This window comes from Chelonoidis abingdonii, chromosome 10 (genome assembly GCF_003597395.2).
Source record: "Chelonoidis abingdonii isolate Lonesome George chromosome 10, CheloAbing_2.0, whole genome shotgun sequence".
Taxonomy (NCBI): Eukaryota; Metazoa; Chordata; order Testudines; family Testudinidae; genus Chelonoidis; species Chelonoidis abingdonii.
In genome coordinates, this window is record NC_133778.1 from 36,590,030 (window position 1) to 36,610,143 (window position 20,114).

Below are 20,114 nucleotides of genomic sequence, written 5' to 3' on the forward strand. Positions count from 1 at the left end.
CCTCTGGTCAGGTGTCAGCCAGGTTTACTGAGCTTCTTAATCCTTTACAGGTAAAAGAGGCATTAACCCTTAACTATCTGTTTATGACAGCACTCAATCACAGACAATTTCAAAATCTAATTGAAGAATTGGATGAAGATGACTCCCCTGATGATTTGCCATTTCACTGTGCAGTTCAATGGCTCTCAAGAGGTAAAGTTATTTCCCATTTTTTTGAGCTCCTGGAACCAGTAAAATTGTTTATGAAGGAGAAGTACAGAATACACCCCAAACTTACAGATCCTGGATGAGTTCTAGAGTTGGCATTTCTTGCAGACATGCTGCTACATTTGGATAAACTAAATGTGGATTTACAAGGAAAATTCTGGTTGCTGTCTGATCTAGTGCAAGGCATACTGCGTTCAGGAACAAACTGCAGTTGTTTCACAGACAAATGCTTGAGGGAGAACTGACACACTTTCCCTCAATATCACAACTTCAAGCCAGATCAAAAGAAGATACAGCAGAACCCCTAAAACAAAGCACAACTAGGTATGCAAGCGTGATTAAAGATCTTAAGGACAGTTTTGAGGAAAGATTCCAAGATTTACAGCAGAAAAGACCTCAAATCAGATTTCTGATTGACCCTTTTAGTGCTGAAGCCGATTGTCTGAAGCCCCCTTTAGTCACTGATGAAGCAACATCCCAGATGGAAATAATAGAACTTTTTGAAGATGACAGATTGAAATCTGTTCAGAAGACAGAGAAGATCCTTACTTCCTGGAATTCTGTAACAAAGGATAAATACCCCAACATCAGAGGTGCAGCCCTAAAATTAATCTCGATGTTTTCCTTGACCTATCTTTGTGAGTCTGTTTTCTCCACACTCATACATAAAATCCAAGCAACTATCCATTTTGACAGACAGCCACTAAAGGGAACTGCTGCATGTGAGCACAACTGAACACAAACCAAACTTCAAGGGAATTGTTGAAAGCAAAGATTGCCAGAAGTCCTACTAAGGAAAAGATTAAGTTGTTATTATGGTTAACTATACATTATAAATGTATAATGAATATACATTATCAACTTATATAATGATTATGTTTGTGCGCATATCATCACATATTACTGTGGCTCTTTGGCAATGTACACTGGTAAATTCTGGCTCCCTCTCAGGCTCATGTTGGCCACCCTGTTTGATAGGAACCTTGTGGCAATCACTCCCAAGGTCACTGGAGACCAACTGCATCATGGGGCAAGCATACTAAAGTCTCCAGAAAAAGAATACTGGCTCCACTGGTATTTGAGGACTCTCTGCTGGCCAAATCTATAGATTAGCATTAAAGATAGCTACTAAAGATAACAGTACTACCTCCTGGCAGGAGGTAAAGTGAAGCAGAGATAATTTGCTAGTGGACAAAGAATTAGAGCATAAAGAAATGAAGCAGAAAGATTGTCCAGACTGACCGAATGATAGTACCTCTACTGGACATTTTAGTACAAACAGACTGATAGCACTTTTAGAGGCAGACCTTATGTTGTTCCATCTTTAACAGTGCAGGTATCCAGGGCTTTGTACAATGATCTGCTCTCATTTCAAATAGGTTTTGTTTTTTCAAGCATGATAAGACCGATTAACCATTTTATTACCATGATGATTTTAAAGAGAAATAATTTGTGATACTGTACTAATGAGGCAAGAGAGAGCACTGAAAAGATGTGGGATGTGTTGATCTTATTTTAATCATTTTAAAGAGCCACACAGCTATATGAATAAACTAAACTCTTCTGGGCAGGCAACCAAGAAAAGATTTTGTTTAAAGTGATATTGGGTGCCCCAGTTTTTGGGTGCTTAACTTGAGAGATCTTAAAAGGACCTGATTTTCAGAAAGTGCTGAGCACTCACTCCCTGAAAATCAGGCCCCTTTATGGTGTATTGTTTTGGGCACCCAAAAATTTCTAGTCATTTAAAAAAATCTTCATCTCTATTTTTATCTGTATGATAAAATGTCGTGCACATTTACAGTGCTGTATAACAAGTACTATAGCCAGATATACCTCTGCCTATCACACAAGATTGTATTAGACCACGAACTTACTAAAATGCATGGATTTGGGAGAGTATGAAAGCTGACAAACTCAATATTCCAGATTATATATGCAAATATGCAGATTACTAAATCAGACTAAGCTGGGGCAATTGCTTGCTAAAATCCAAAGATTTGGCCAACCCCAACTCCTTGCCACAAAAGTAAAGTGAAATTTAATTGAACATGCTCCAGCCTAGGGGTAGGCAACCTATGGCACGTGTGCCAAAGGTGGCACATGAGCTGATTTTCAATGGCATTCACACTGCCCGGATCCTGGCCACCGGTCCGGGGGACTCTGCATTTTAATTTAATTTTAAATGAAGCTTCTTAAACATTTTAAAAACCTTATTTACTTTACATACAACAATAGTTTAATTATATATTATAGACTTATAGAAAGAGACCTTCTAAAAATGTTAAAATGTATTACTGGCATGCAAGACCTTAAATTAGAGTGAATAAATGAAGACTCGGTACACCACTTCTGAAAGGTTGCTAACCCCTGGTCTAGTGCCTCTCACATTAGTAATGTAGAAATTCTTAAGAACCTGTAGGTAGGCTTGAGGCCTGTTCCTTACCGTGCATGCTCTAAACTCAGGTTCTTACACTGCAGGATGTTACTTGTTGACTGCAGGCTGTGAAGAATCTCTCCAACCATTCTAATCACCACAACTTTAGCTCCAACTGTAGTAACCTATGAGGGGCTAGACTTGCTTTTTTCTGTTGAGTCCCAACTTTCACTCAGTCCTGTTTTGTATACTGAGTGCGGAGAGGCTCCAAGCTTTGTGGGATAGGGCAAGACTTTCATATGGGTCAGCTGTAGCGAAGCCCAGTGGTCTTCTAGGTACATGGAATGCTGACTTGTGAAGAGTCACCTCCAAATGAGGCATCTACCCAGGTAAGGCTCCTGAGGCATCACCCCTTCCTCTACAAATGATCTAGGTATTTTTCTCTAGGATCAATGCCTTTTCTAGCACCAACTTCAGCTCCAGCACTGTACTCTTCAGGAGACAGTGGAGTACAGAGGACATTTTCCTGCAGATGCCTATGCATTGAGGAGGCTGACAACTACTCCTTCTTCTCCCCCTCGCGCCCCCCAACAAATACTCTAATACCAAGGAAGACCAGCAAGCTCCAAGATGCTGAGGAGATGCCAAGCATCCTCATTTAGTATACCTCTGAAGGGGAGTGCACAGCAGGCTCTGGTGGTCTCTAGTGGTTCAAATGTCTCATGTGGTAGCATGAGCTGAGGATGCACCCCAGAGTTTGAGACTGATCTGTTCATCTGCCACAATGTTAGTGAGGAAATGGTGAGAACCTCCATAGACAGTATCTTTAAAGATACATAGTTTAAGTCACACTCTCACTCCTGTGAGATCTTGCAAGCTAAACAAGACTGGATAGCAACTTGGAAAAATGTGAGAAGTCACAGACAAGTTTTGTGATATGAAACCATATGAACACATCACCTGCTAAGAACTGCAGTGCTGTATTTGTGACCCTGGCTTCCAAAAGCAGCAAAGCATAGCTCTTCCTTTCCCAAGCAGATGGCCGACTGCTCCTGGTAACAGAAAATAAAACCCAAGCAAAGGATTCTTAGTTAACAGCTTATAGCTCTGCAGCTGGGGATGCTGAAAGACAGCTTTGTTCAAAAACCTCTAGTAATTTAAAATTCAAAGCCTACGGTTTTTTTGTGCTCAGGGAAGGATCTCCCTCCCTTAGGGACAACTCTCTTTAAGTAGTAAATACAAACAAGGCCACTGGTAACTGTAGTGTGTGTCCTACAGATAAGTCTTGCCTCCCTCCCAAGAAATGAGAAAGGATACTGGGCTGTAACGAACAAACTTAAAATTTTGAACTCCGTAACAATAAAACATCTCAAAATATTACATTCTATGAAAAAGGGGCAAGAATCAGCAACTGTCTTGAAGTTACAGCTCTAAGTCCCAGTCCCATTGTGTCAGGGTCAAGGTCCATGCAGTTGGGTGGGAATTTAGCAGGAGTCTCAAGTAGTGAGAATCCTTAGGAATTTGGGGCTTATTTCTAGGTTTTCTGCAGCAGTTAGAACAAACTAGTAGGGTTTCTGGCCATTTTGCCTTCATGAAATTCAATAATCTCAAAGCACAAAACTAGAGATTTCACTGTCCACTACTCCGTCTTAGCTTTTTCTCATAAAATTGCTTTTTGCTTCTATGGGCTCTAGAAGGTCTAGCTATAGGGTGACCAGATAGCAAGTGTGAAAAATTGGGATGCGGTGTGAGGGGGGGGAATAGTTTCTATATAAGAAAAAGACCTGAATATCAGGACTGTCCTTATAAAATCGGGACATCTAGTTACCCTACCTAGCTAGGTTCTCCTGCATTTGTTTCAGTTGCCTGGGGTTTCCTTCAACTCAGGAAGGGACTTCCAGATGGGAGTCTGAACATCTGGTCTGGAACTAGGATTTTATCCCTACAGCCCACCCCTCTGGATCAGCGGGCCCACCCTTTATTTAAAGGGAACACTGAGATAGGGCACGTCAATCAAACAGCTACAAAGGGATACAGTCAAAGTAGAAATCACATTTGTCTGAATTTCTTTCCTATCTTAGTTACAAGTATCACCCTGGGATTACTAAGGAGATCAGAGAAAAACAGTTTTCTGCTCTTTCAATGTCTTTCTTTGGTGCACTAGACAGCAATTTTTGTGTAATAATTTTACTGTTTCCCAAATGTAATCAGTCAGCTTTTCCGGCGTGGATGGGCCTTTCATATGACAACACAGGAAAGAATGTTAAAAAAGGGAAATGTGATTGCAAAACTACAAAAACTGGCAGGGGAGCTTAAAGCCAGGAATAGTCAGTGAAGGAGCATTTAAACACTTCTTTGAAACTGCCCAGATTTCAAGCTGACAGTGCCCCTTTAAACAAGCTTTTTGCATTATATAAACACTAATTGCAATGTTTTGTGCAAAGAGTGCTTGCAACACTTTTGCTCTCTACTAAACCAAAAGATAATACGTGTCGTACCTTCTGAAGACAAATATTTTGCTGTTCTGTATACAAGATCTCTTGGTGCATTTGGGGGAACAAACTTAAAATAAAACCTACTTCAATCCATTTCGCACATGAATCTGGAATTATAGTTCTATACAATAGTTCTTATTTCCTGGACAAAGACCCTTTAGAATACTACCATTAGACAATTCAGGAAAAGTTATATAAACTGTATGAACATAACATACACTATATTTATTATGTATTTTAGTCATAAAGGGTGAAATTCAGGGGTGACATATGATGGTCTAACTTACGCACTCGGAAATTGCTGTGAGCTAAGAAATACCAAGGGGATAGAATTATGGGGTTGTGACAGATAAAGCAACAAGCCAGATTTGGATGTATGAGGAAGCGAGAGACGGCCTGCTTCCATCCTCAGCCTCCTGTTAGTTGCTTTCTATAACCCTCTCCTCCTACCTCAGCATTTGTTACATGAATACATGCTTACACTGCCTCCTGCCCTTTCTCTATGGCTCCCTTATCTTCTACCAAGCTTCCTCCTCTACCTGTTTCCTTTGGGACCCTTCTCCCTCTCCCATTTTGGCCTGTTCTAGGCATCAAAGGGCAGCATGGAAGAAGTCTTCTGCTATTTTTCGACCACTTGGTCATATCTATTCAAATCCCTCCCACAACACTTCTACCACAGCTTTTCTATAATAACCCCCCAAAGAAAGAAAGTGAAATTAATAAAATAAAGAGTTACAAGAAATCTGCAAAACTAAACAGCTTCTATTGATCTGCTCTCCATGCAGATCAATACATTCATACATTCTCACAGGAAGAGCAATCCAGCCCAGTCCTTATTGCTCTCTCCACCAAGATGTGCTATTGTTTTTGTTGTATTTTCAATCCAGTTTAGATTGTAAACACCACAGAAGAGAGGTTTTAGTGCAAAGTCTCTGTTCTTTCATTGTTGTGCTAGAACTATGTTCTAGCTTGTTGCAAACTAAGCCAATTACTGCTTGTCCTACTCTTTGTGGACATGGAGAATAATTGATCACCATCCCCTTTAAAACTACTTTTCATATATTTGAAGACTCTGATGTCCCTCTTCAGTCTTCTATTTTAGACTAAACATACCCAGAACTTTCAACCTTTCCTCAGATGTCCGTACTGCTTTGGATTATTATTGAGCAGAACCTGTCGTCAGCATGGACACGCGTCCTCTGGACTGGAGGTTGAAGCATGAAGGGACATATGAATCTTTATTGCATCTGGCACATAAATATCTTGCAATGCTGGATACAACAGTGCTATGGAAAAGCCTGTTCTGACTTTCAGGTGACACTGTCAACAAGAAGCAGGCAATATCTCCCACAAATGTGAAGACACTTGTTTCTCTGAGTGATTGGCTGAACAAGAAGTAGGACTGAGTGGACTTGTAGGCACTACAGTTTTACATTTTTTTGTTTTTGAATGCAAGTATTTTTGTACATAATTCTACATAGACTCATAGACTTTAAGGTCAGAAGGGACCATTATGATCATCTAGTCTGATCTCCTGCACAACGCAGGCCACAGAATCTAACCCACTCCTGTAACAAACCCCTAACCTATGTCTGAGTTATTGAAGTCCTCAAATTGTGATTTGAAGACCTCAAGGTGCAGAGAATCCTCCATTTGTAAGTTCAACTTTCATGATAGAGAGATTGCACTATAGTACTTCTAATGGGGGAACTGAAAATGCTATTTTTTTTACAGTGCAAATATTTATAACAAAAATAAATATAGTGAGCACTGTACACTTCTTTGTATTCTGTGTTATAATTAAAATCAATATATTTGAAAATGTAGAAAACATCCAAAATATTTAAATAAATGGTATTCTATTGCTGTTTAACAGCACAATTAATCACACGATTAATCATGGTTAATATTTTTAATCGCTTGACAACCCTAGTTCTTGACAAATCTATGTTGGCTGTTACTTACCACCTTATTATCCTCTAGGTTTGAACAAACTGATTGTTTAATAATTTGTTCCAGTAACTTTCTGTTGACGTTTAGCTGATTGGTCTATAATTCCCAAGGTCCTCCTTTTTTCCCCTTGTTGAAAATAGGTACTATTTCTTCTCCAGTCCCATGGGACTTTACCCATTCTCTATCAGTTCTTGCAGATAATCACTAATGGTTCAGAGATTGCTTTGGTTTTATACATGTACTGTGGTAAAGTCAGATTTCTATGTATTCTTCTTACCCATACACAGCAGAAAGTATTTATTCAGCCATATTTTTATCTGAACATGCAACAATTATATTGGAATAAATCAAGAAATGCTTGTCATCAGCGGAAATCAGTGTAGTTTGCCAATAGATTAATACTGCATGAACAAGTATTAGGTAAAGCTTTAATTCAAACCTTTATGACACATAACAGCACTCTAGAGAGATAAGCAGCCCCTTATGGTACTCATCAACAATAATAATAAGAGGGCTGTTCCCCCTTTACAACGGATAAGATAACAATGGATAAGATAAGCCTGGAATGTAAGACAAAGTAATGAGTAAGTCATGCATGGATAGTGCATGGACAGAGCATGCTCCATAGGGATTGGTTCTTACCAAAAGTGACCAAGTCAATCCCAATACTTGTGATACGATGTATAGGAAATGCAATGTAATGTGTAAATGTATATAAAGGAAGAGGTTTGCTGTGTAACTTTGGATGTGTGGTATGCCCTGGACCCACTCCCTATACTTGAGCCTGATCAACTCAAGTATAGTTTGACTCTATGCCAATAAAGAAACCTCAGTGACAAGTTCGAAGTTGAGCCAAGTTCTTGGGAGCCAAATGGAAAAGACCTCAGAGGCTACTGAGTGGACAAGGTCTCAGAAGCCACCCCAACAGCCTTTTAATGAAAAAATAAAGTGGACAACTATTTGGCATAGCAACTTGGAGCAAAAAAAAAAAAATCCCCCAAGAACCATCAAATCTGAGGATGGATTGCTGACCGAGGAGCAAATCACTTGAACTGAGATTAGGAATCAGACCTTTTTATGTATTTCTTCAGAGAACACACAGTTGAAGTCTTTTTAGGTACATGTATCCCATGGCTATAATTGTGATAGCAACCCTGTTTTAAAATTACTCCCAATGCCCCTTTTCTGAGCCAAGTTCAGTGCAGGCACAACTAGACAACTCTCATGGACTACAGTGGGAATTGTGCTTGCTCACACTCGGTTGAATTTTATCCTGGATGTCTTACTGAACTAAGACATGGTTGTACAAACACAGCCTTTTTTGAAAGATATTATTATATATTAATGTAAGCCCTCAGAAAAGTAAGAGTATGACAGCGTATAGAAGCACCCTGGCTAATGACTAGCCATTGAGGATTTTGAATGCTGAAACAATTCTAATCAGCTCTGCTTTTTCCCTAGGTAGTGTTTAGGCAATCCACTCAGTACCTTCCATCTAAACCCACACTACTAGCAGACCAATCAATACTGACTTGGTGTTATGCCAACAATGTTTATTCTAACACTGTCTCAAAAGCTCCAGATTCAATGCAAGGGGTTCACCATTTCTGAATATAGCTCATACTGTACATAGGTGTTTTAAATCACATTATTATATTTTATAACAGTCTCATCAGTGAGAGGAAATAAAATTATTTGTTCTTTTCTCTAGAAGGACTAACGATATGCTTCCTTTTCTACTGCACTGGAAAGCTTAGAATCTCAAAGATCAAATGTAAGCATTTCACCGAAACCTTGAGAGGGCTTTTAGATGGTAGGTGAAAGCATACATGTTGGTCTCCGAATCTTCCTTTCTTGCTGTCATTAGCCTTGTGTCAAAATACAGTCCTTGTTCCCAATCCCTGAACCATTGTCACTCCGATGAAAAATTGTGGTTTTTTCCATGATATCACTGTTCTACTGTTACTCTGATTGCTGCTTGGTACTAGCCTTATGTTCCAGTGCATAAATCACAGGTTCTGCTCCAGGTTTTCTCTTCCTTTTGAATTTGCACAGTGATTGTATTTGGAATTGATTCATACCAATTAACTCAAATATTTTTGGTAGTGCCTGATATTTAAGCTACGGTGACCAGATAGCAAGGGTGAAAAATCAGGATGGGTGTGGGGGGCAATAGGCACCTATATAAGACAAAGCCCCAAATATCAGGATTGTCCCTATAAAATCAGAACATCTGGTCACCCTAATTTAAGATGAGCTGGGGGTGGGTGGGCTCTGGATTTAGGGCTAAAACAAAATGACTTGTTTGTCATTTGTTCTATTTGTCATAGTAGATTACGAAAAGTGCTGTATGTACAGAATTATGCATGTGCTACCCAGCTGTCTAATGTGGAGGATAGATTGGACATGTTGTGGTTCTATTGCAATAATTTATATTAAATACAAACCATAGATGAAACCCTAGATCTAAACCATCTTGAACTCTGGAGGAATTAGGATCCTAATTGGAACTTCACAGCTGGTCACTAGAATCAGGGCCGGCTCCAGGCACCAGCTCAGCAAGCAGGTGCTTGGGGTGGCCAAGGGGAAGGGGCAGCACGTCGGGCTCTTTAGCGGCAGGTCCCTCGGTCCCTCTTGGAGGGAAGGATCTGTCGCCAAATTGCCTCCAAAGAAGAAAGCAGTGCGGTGGTGCTGCTGCCGATCGTGACTTTTTTTTTTCCCGTCGCTTGGGGCGGCAAAAACCATGGAGCTGGCCCTGGCTAGAATGAGTCGAACCAAAGTTCCAGATCTAGCATTCTGAATTGGGGAAATTCAGATCCAGATTTGAATCTCAAACTGGGGACCTTACATATTGAATTATACCTCTCTGCCTCAGCTTCCCCAGCTAGAAAATACATACTTTCATCACAGATGTGTTGTGAGGATTCATTAATTCAAGGCTTCCTAAACATTTTCATAAAGTTGACTATCTGTTAGTAGTGAGGCCATTCTCATGAGCCACCTTCTCTTACAGGCTTTCAATCAAACTTAACCTCTCAACTTTGTATGACTGCTGTTAATGTCAATAAATATTAGAGAATGGAGTGACTTTCATCATTTGGGAAAAAAATCATTATCCCTTCTTACTACTCTTATGTGTTTTTTTAATCCCATCTGTCCATGCTTTCATCCTTTTCTTCTTCCCCTTCCACTCAAAATCACATGACCACTCAAAGTCAATAGTAGTTGACATGTACAATTAAGCCCTCTCCTTAGGCAAAATCAGTCCTTCTTACCGCCCTGTTCAAAATTAATTCTAACCCACCTATCCACGTCAGCACATTTATAACTGATATCTCCATAATCAAAATCAACTCCTGTCCCCAATCAAATTTTTTCACAAATCAGCTTCCCTCACTCCTAAACAAATCAAAATGGATTTCCTCAGTCTCCACAATCAAAAGCAATTGCCCACACATTCAACTAAACACTTCTCCCACCATCAGGGCCAGTGCGAGGATATTTTTGCGCCGTAGGCGAAACTTCCACCTTGCATGCCCCCCCATCCCTCCCCTGGGAGCATCACTTATTCTAAACTTTCAAAAGTCTGGAGTTCCATCCTCCAGCTTCTACCAGCTGGGGAACCGGATGTAGGCCCCACTCAGCCCGCTGCCGGCCCCCAGGGCCGGTTCTAGGTTTTTTGCCACCCCAAGCAAAAAAAATTTTGGCTGCCCCCCGTCCCAGACCTGGGCTTCTTGACGCACCCCCCTGCTGCCCCAGCCCTGGGCTCTCCCCCATAACTCACACCCCCTGCCACCCCAGATCTGGGCTCCCTCTTTACCCCCCACCATTGCCCCACACACACACCTCCTGCCGCCCCAGCCCTGGACTCTCCCCCACCCTTCCTCCGCAGCCCTGGGTCACTGGTAACTTGCTCCCAGGGCAGGTCATTCAGCAGGAATTTTAGATGTGCACAGAACAGACAGGATTGGTTCCCATATGGTTATAGAACTGCAGTAAAGTGGAACAATTTTCAGCTTGTGTGATTGGAGGATATCTGGATGCACATTATAAGACTGTCCTACATAAATGAGGAAAAGTTGAGGTGCCTTTATTATTCTTTTGTTCTTCTACTTCTTTCTTTCTTGGGAATTTAGCCGATGCAATATCAACTATTCTTCCTTTAACAAAAAAAGCATGGCTGTTGAAAATAGCAATTCCAGTTCTAATAACCCTGGGAAGCATTTCTTGCTCAATTTTATCCTACTTTTTCTACAGCAAGTACTTAGTGGATCCAGTTATATTTGTTTTGAGAAATGGACAGTAACAGCTGCCAACTGAGCTTGAGCATCCTGAATTTTGAGTGTCAAATCTGGAAGGCGGGTGCTAGATTCCCTCTGAATATTACCTAATCTGGAAAGGGAAAAGTCAATTTCTGCTTCCATGGCTCAGAGGTGGAGTCCTCTACGTGCTGGTTACTGTACCTAAAGCTGCCCAGTCCTTGTAGGAGCCTCTCCTTCCCCTATTTCATTTTAACTTCTGGTGGATCCACGTACTCCGTTACTAGACTCAGATAGAGAGGGCACTGTCCTTTAGTCCACCCATTCCTTCTTTGGAGGCTGCAAGGGTGAGGTCCACACAGTATCTTCTAATCCAGTCTGGGGAAGTCTTCTGAAGGGGATATCTGGCCAAAGCCTAACTCCTTTAGGACATTCTCACTCAGGGTATCCTACGTCCGTATTTTCATGGACAAGTCAGCTTTGGAGTTTTAAATAGCCATCCGGGAGGATTTTGTAAAACTCTCAAAAGGTCGGGATTTCTCTTCCAATGCGAGGGCGCGGCACTGCTGACAGGGTGGCTCGGCCGAATTGACCTCTCATGGCCTCCAGCCGCCAGAGCCCCTCCCCTGCTCTCCCTCCTTTCCTCTCCTCTCCTGCAGGCCTCAAAATACGATGGCCAAGCCAGACGAGCGCTCGCATCAGGGGGGCCTCCAGCAGCCATGACCCCTCCCTGCAGCCTCAGACACCACGCCAGGCAGCGTTTGGGGAGAGAGGCGGCTGTGGCTCCGGTGGGGAGCACAAGCCACTAGCATTATGCAGGAGCGGTCTGGGCACTGCAATGGAGCCAGGACATTGCTGGTCTGAGTGGACAGTTAGGGGGCTGGGTTGCGGGAGAGGTAGGGGTTTGGGGGGCCGTCAAAGGGAAGGAGCGCGGGGGGGTTGGATGGGGTGGAGATTCAGGGAGGCAGTCAGGGGCAGGGAGAAGGGGGGTAAGATGGGTCAGGGGTTCGGGGAGGCAGTCAGGGGACAGGTAGCAGCTGGATAGGAATGGGAGTCCCAGGGATTTGTCAGGGGACAGGTAAGGGGTCGGGTCCTAGGGAGGAAGTTGGGAGATGTCAGGAGGGGGCAGCTGGGGACAAGGAGAAGGGTGCTTACATAGGGGGTGGAGTCCCAAGGGGCAGTTAGGGGCAGAGGTCCCGAGAGGGGGTGATCAGGGGACAGGGAGCAGGGGGGTTGGATGGGTTGGGGTTTCTGTGCCGGGCAGTGAGAGGGAGTGGATGGTGGCAGGGTGGGGCTACCCTCCCTCCTCATGGAGTGTCCCATTTTTTGAATGTTAAAATATGGTATCCCTAACCTTCACAGTGCAGCTCTCCATTCACAGCAGGCTGCAGGATGAGGTCTCAGCTACCTCACTCCCTCCCTCTCCTGCTGGAGGTGGCCAAGGGAATGCTGGGAAATGTATTTTTTTCCCTGCTCCAGGGCTGGCTCTATAGGCAGGGACGTAACCAAGGAACTACAGCTCCCAGGGCCCCCTGTTGGTTCTCAGCTCCCATGCTGGATCCCTGCCGCCCCTGCACATGGGCTGCCCCAAGCACGTGCTTGCTTTGCTGGTGCCTAGAGCTGCCCCTGCCGGCCCCGCTCAGCCTGCTGCCGGCTGAGTGAATGGAACCCCAGGCCGGCAGCAGGCTCAGTGGTGGCTGGGACCTCCAGCCTGCCATTAAAAAAAATAAATTGACTCACATGTCACTTTTGGCATGCGTGCAGTAGGTTGAGGACCCCTGTTCTAATGTATACTGTGTGTACTGTACTTTATGGTAATTTTCACTATACATGATTTTCCTCTTACACGCTGACCTTAGAACCTAACCCCTGCGTAAGATGTGACTCCACTGTAGTGTAAAAAAAAATTTGGGGGTACTGCATTTTGGTGCCCCCAAATCTTGGCTCCCTAGGCGGCCACCTAGTTTGTCTAGTGGTTACACCGGCCCTGCCCACCATATATGTAAGGACTGGATCCTTTCTGTTCATTCGTGTGGATTATCAGTCTGATGGAGATTGGGCTGTAGCAGATGGAAGGGATCTGCAACCTTCAACCAACTTCTTGATTAGGGAGACCTAAATAAGGCCCACCGGGGTTGCTCAGGTCAGAGAGTAACTAGTGGGAACAGAAGATGCTGAGAGCAGCTGTTACAGCTGATAGTCCCCACAAAAAAATGTGAAGTGGGATGCAGCAAGGGACTCCTAAAAGTTGATGTTTATAATAAAGAGGAGACATCTGAGAAATTAAAAGGCAACAAATTTAAAACTAAGAAAAAGCAATACACAATTAATCAGTGAAACTCATTGCCACAGGGTATCACAGAGCTCAAGTCCTTAGTAAGATTTTTAAGAAGTTGTGCATTTATATGAATAATGAGAAGATCCCCAATTAGTTTAGTCCACATAAAATTTCATAAGGGATAAAAACCTTCACAATTCAGGGCATAAATCAACCACCAACCTGAAATTAGGAAGTAACTTCCCCTACAGGCAGGTTATTACATAATTGTTCATTATGGGGTTTTTGGCAATTTCCTCTGAAGTATCTGGTAATGGCTACTGTCAGATCACTGGTCGATCTGGTATGGCAGTTCATATTAGAAATAGGATTTATTTAATTGTTTTTTGTGATTTACTCATATTTATTTACTGGACCCTATTCTCTATTACTGCAACTCTTTCCCCTTTCATCATGATGACTTTAGTTAAATTTACTCTTTTCTATTCTATCATAAATCCTCCTGAACTTTAAACAACTTTGCATTTTCCAGGAAACTAAGGCAGAGTCCCAGGAACAGAATTTGTTGAAATGATAGACAACCATTTATCTAAGTTTGTAGTGTAAAAACTGCTATTTTAACTGAAGGAAACAGTTCAGATTTTCAATAGAGATTAGTCATTTTAAGTGTGCACAGTAAACTGCTTAGAGATACTTATTTGTTTAGTTGCAGGGCTTCCAAATGTCTCTGTTCTCAGCAGCCAGCCTGCTATAAGCCTGCTTGTTCAATTCACAGTATGTTCACTAATGTCCAATTCAATAGAGTACAACATCAGGAAAACAATTACCACTTCACATTCCCATGAGCCTGTTTTTGTCAAGCTATATATCTTCAACTTCCATCACTGACAGGCAGTTTGTAACCCAAGAAAATACAACAAAAGTAGTCACATTAGTAAACCAGGGCATATTTACTTAGTAAATGTAATATCAGTTTTCAAAAGAAAGCAAAAAGAATGATGCTGGCCATTAGGGTCATAAGAAGTTTAACTTCTATTCCTGGTAAAATAATACAGCTAACATTGAGAGATAATCACTCAACACCTTGATGATAGTGGACCCATGAGCAATAAGCACTATGAATTTATGAAGAATAAATCTTGTCACACAAACTTGATTGCTCTTTTTTGACAGATTTATAAATGTCATAGATGAAGGGAAGGCTGTAGATGTAATACACTAGGATTCTGAAAAGGATTCATACTATTTTGAAAAGGATTCATACTATTCCCATAGTATTTATGGGAATACTATGGCTGCCCTCACTGCAGGGTGTTACTGTGGTACACCAGGCCCCTAAATGTCTGGCAGTGTGCTCCATGTCCCAGAGGCAAACATTGTAGGTACATCAAGCACTAAGCTCTAGCCGGTGGCTCAACATTAACATTGGTCAGAGTCTGGGGAAGTAACAGGATTATTTTACTGGAGTTACCAGAGATAAATGGAACAATTACTATAGACCAGGGGTCGGCAACCTTTCAGAAGTGGTGTGCCGAGTCTTCATTTATTCACTCTGATTTAAGGTTTCACATGCCAGTAATACATTTTAACATTTTTAGACCACCTCTTTCTAAAAGTCTATAATATATAACTAAACTATTGTTGTATGTAAATAAACAAGGTTTTTAAAATGTTTAAGAAGCTTCATTTAAAATTAAATTAAAATGCAGAGCCTCCTGGACCAGTAGCCAGGACCCGAGCAGTGTGAGTGCCACTGAAAATCAGCTTGCGTGCCGCCTTCAGCACACGTGCCATAGGTTGCCTATCTCTGCTGTAGACACTTTAATCAACCCAGTGGTAGCTCACCCAGCCCTTGGCACAGCCCAATAATTGGGTATAGAAGTAACCAGTGAGTCCGGCAAACCACACATGAAATTGTGTCATGTATCCAAGTATCCTCCTACTGCTACTAATAGTGCTCTGCCAGCAAACTGTTTCGCTGCCTGCAACCCAGCCTTCCTTACACTCTCAACTCCCAGACTGCTGCTCCAGTTTACATATGGCCTCGCTCTCTCTCTGGCCTTGTCTACACTAGGGGGGTAAGTTGACCTAAGTTAAATAACTCCAACTATGTAAATAACATAGCTGGAGTCGACGTACCTTAGGTCGACTTATTGTAACGTCTACACTGCACTGGGTCGACGGGAGATGCTCTTCCATCAACTAGACTTCAGTAGACCTGCTAAATCTATCCCCAGTGCATCCATTGCCACAGCATCAATCCCTGGTAAGTGTAGACATGCCCTCTTCCTCTCTGACTGGCCCCTTTGAGCTCAGGAGGCTGCTACTTCCTTTTCCTATACTCTCTACAGGCAATATATTGAACTGAGTAACATAGTGCCATCTAATGGCTAGATCCCTAGCTCTGCCAGCATGGAGGAGAGGTACCCAGTAATGAACTAGCAGGTTCATTACAAGACCGTAATATAAATTGAAAACTGGCTGAAAGACTATAAACAAATGTACTGAGTTAGGAGAAGTATTTAATAGAGTACTGCAGGATTTGACGACGGGTCTGTTTGTTTGTTAACATCTTCATCAATAATCTGGAAGGGGAAGTAAATTGCATCAGGTCACTGACCTTTATAGATAATAGTAAATTGAAAAGAGCTGCAAATGCCACTGAAGACAGAGACATTATAAATGGGATTTAAAGAGATTACTAAAAATATACAGAAAATAACAAAATGAGAGTTAATATGGAATTATGCACATTGATAAATCTAAAGACTAATAATCCAAAGAAGTTAGTCAATGCAAGGGAGTAACCTGGAAAGCAGTAATGCTAAAAGAGACCTAGCAGGCTAGACATGAGTTCGCAGTATGACATGGCTGGAAAAAAAGGCCAATGCAGTTTAGCTCTGTATATAGAAAGGTATCACAGCATCGAGTAGGAAGGTCAAAATCCTTCTCTTTGTGACCCTGAATTTAAGGATTCAACTGTGGCCACCATATTTTCAGAAGGACATTGACAAATGGAAGGAAATTCAAAGAGCCAAAAAAAGTAATCAGCAGGCTGGAGGGATTGATTTATAAGAAAAATGTTAAAAAGCTAAATACATATAATTTGTCTAAAAGATGACTATGGGGACACATGATGGGTTCAATATTGTAGAGTGTGCATAAACATAAAGCAAAGGCATGAGTTAGCCAGGGAGTGCAGGGGGCAACCCAATCCTGCTTTGAAGAGAGCGCTGCTGAGCAACTGCTAAATTACTTCTGCCTAGTAGCAACCCAAAAGCAGCAATCAAGCAAAAAAAAAAATGAGTGGATAGATAAGTATCTCATTTGCATTCCTAGAATCATGCTTAGAGCTGTATCTCCTCAGAGCTTCCCATTTTCATATAGATCTTTCCCCTTTCTTAAACTAGGCTCTGAGAATAAGAGAGTGGGTACTCAAGGGACTTACAGTCTGCTCACCGAAAAGGATGACACCTTTGCTTATTCTTGTGCCAAAACATAGTCTGTGCTCATGCTTCTGTTTGAGCAAAATATCCTTGCTCCTAGCTGAGCACTACATAGGAACTTGCAGGATCCAAGCCAATAACAGTCTACAGATATTTCATGGGTGTGTAAACCAGGCATCAAGTGGAATTATTTAGGATGGGACTAGGGTATGTAACTTAGAATTAAAAAGTTAAATTAAAAGGAAAATTCAGATTGAATATCAAGAGAAATTTCCTGAAAGTGAGATCCTTTATAGGTTGTGGAACAAGGAAAGCAGATAAAACCCCATCACTTTAGACACAGAAAACTAGACTAGACAAAACATTAGGGGAAAAGCACAGACACGGAGATGGATGGACCTGGATGACTTAACAGTGAATTTGTATCTCTGACTGATTATTGATACCTCTGTATCCCTGTGCAGGATACAGGGGTATCAATAATCAGGTGTTGCAATACACTTTAAACATGCTGACCAATGCTTGGGTAGCAGAACAGTTAAAATATATTGGAGGGAGGTGTAATGACTGGGGCCTGGGCCAAAGACAGTATCAGGTTCCAAGTCGAAGGTCAGAGGCAGAAGGAGCAGGAGAAGACTCAGGTGCCAAGCCAGGGACAACATCAAGTACTAGCCAGGGGTCAGAGCCAGAGACAAAGTCAGGGGTAAGGTGAAGGAGCAGGAGCCTGGAGGAGGGTAGGACAGCAAGAACTAGGAGTAGACAGGAGTCTGGAATGGGAGGACAGGCACCAGAAGCAGGCATGGATGCAAGTCTCAGGAGTCAGGGAAACAGGAGGGGTCCATACTAGCAGTCAGCCAAGAATTCCTCTAGCTGCTCAGACAACTTCCCGTTGTTACTTCCTGGTTTATGTAGTACTCCTTAGCCAATGGAAGTCTGTATGGTTCCCCCCAGTCGGAAGCTTTGGAGGCAGGGCCCTCTGAAAGCTAAATGTTACCCAGGTGAGCTGTAGGGTGGCAGTCATGGCCCAAGTGCTACCTGAGGCCCCTGGATCTGGGTTCAAGGCCTGTGAGCTCTCATAGGAGGAGGGATAGACATATGTTGTACTCCCACACCACGAAGACATCAGAAGGAAATTCTCATAAATGAAGAGCCGCTGGTCATTTTAGTAGCCATCTCCCCAGTGCCTCCATCCCTGCCAGCAGCCCTGCTGATCAACTTCTCCCCCTCCCACCCGCTGCAGATGAGCTGTTCTGCAGCATGCAGGAGGCGCTGGAAAGGAGGAGGAGGAGCGGGGATGGGACGTACTCAGGGGAGAGGCTGGGGAAGAGATGTGGTGGGAAGAGGCGGTGTGGTTTGGGGGAAGGGGTAGACTGAGGGCAGGGCCTGGGGTGGACGGGGGAGGGGGTCAAGCACCCCTCAGGTAGAGAGGAAGTTGGTGCCTATGGCAGCCATATCCTCTTCTTTCTCCTAATAGGTCAAAAAAGAAACAGCGTGGGCTTTCCTGCTTGTTGTGCAATCTTTTCATGATTTGGTGTGAATATGGGGTAGGGAAGTTTAGGAAGAAGTTAGGGAGGGGTGATGAGTATATAGTAGATAATCTGACACACCTACACACATTTATTTAAGCACCTGCAGCACCCTCTGATACTTGAATAGAAGTGTTCCAGCACATGCTTTGTCTTGTGCCTGATATCAGCGAATGAAAGGTCACAATTACCTTGACAACAGTACCATATTGTTCCTGCTCTCCCCACCCTCCTCACAAATACCATTTATATACTCCGTGCAAAGTCCAGGAATAATCGCAGTCTCTGAGCTAATGCAGAAACTAGTCTCTCTCTGAGTCCTGGGAGCACTCATCACCCCAAATGGAGTGGGAAGGGTAGACAGAGTTTGGGTCAGGACACCTATGCTACAATTGGATTTAAATTCCTAAAGGACAGCAGTGCAACTCAATACCATATTGACCATGGAGTTGTGACTACCAGGCATGTGGTAGCCCCCAAACAGTTGTATACTATTTTTTCTTTCAGGTATATAACTCCTTGAGCCATGAAGTGCACTAGTCTAGGAGACACGGCTAAATGTTTTAAAGATGTTTCCTACATAGTCAGTAAATTGCAGACTGTGAGCACCATTAGGGACGGGGAAACAGCCAATAAGCAAAAGGGAGAGAGAAAGTCCAGAGAGACTAACATTAATGTGGATTAAGGTATAGTGTAAATTTAAATAAAGCACAATCGCTATTTCTGAATAACTCTCTGTTTAGATACTCTTATTCCAAAACAAGAGTGTCTTGTTTCTGTTTAGCTTAATCCACTTTCAAAGTGGGTTAAGCTAAACAGGATGGAACAAGGCATGCTTATTCCAGGGCTGCCCAGAGCAGGAGGGGCAAGTGGGGCAATTTGCCCCAGGCCCCGGGCCCAGCAGGGGCCCCCACAAGAATATAGTATTCTATAGAATTGCAACCTTTTTTTATGGAAGGGGCCCCTGAAATTGCTTTGCCTCAGGCCCCCTGAATCCTCTGGGCAGCCCTGATTTATTCTGGAATAAGTGTCTAAGCCCTAATCTACACTGTGTGTGGGGGCAGGGGGATCGATCTAAGTTATGCAACTTCATCTACATGAATAATGTAGCTGAAGTTGACATACTTAGATCTACTCATCGCAGTCTTCACTGCAGTGAATTGACTGCTGACGTTCCCCCGTCGATTCCGCCTGTGCCTCTCGGCCCGGTGGAGTACAGTAGTCGATGGGAGAGCACTTAGGGGTCAATTTATCGTGTCTAGACTAGACTAGACACGATAAATTGACCCCCACTGGACGGATCACCGCCCGCTGACCCGGCAGGTAGTATAGCCATACCGTTACACACAGAGTTATTCAGGAATAGAGCTCTATGTGTAGACAATCAGTTCATAAATCCTCAGATACACTGATGCTGTCTAATATATGCCCTAGGTCACCTGAAGTAAAACAAGAATTAGGATTCCAGTCAGGTAAGGAGTGCAGATTAGATCATTTATTACCTGCAGAAGCCAGGACATTAAAACACTCAAGCATTTCCTCAGCAAGCAGTGAATGAGGCAGCTCCTTAATACAA

General features: G+C 42.7%; 1 protein-coding gene across 2 annotated transcripts in view; it reads right to left on the reverse strand.

Moving 5' to 3' along the window:
* The window catches only part of AGPS (alkylglycerone phosphate synthase), a 166,302-nt gene that overhangs the window by 134,589 nt on the left and 11,599 nt on the right, over window positions 1-20,114 (reverse strand). The gene's annotated exons all lie outside the window — the stretch shown is intronic.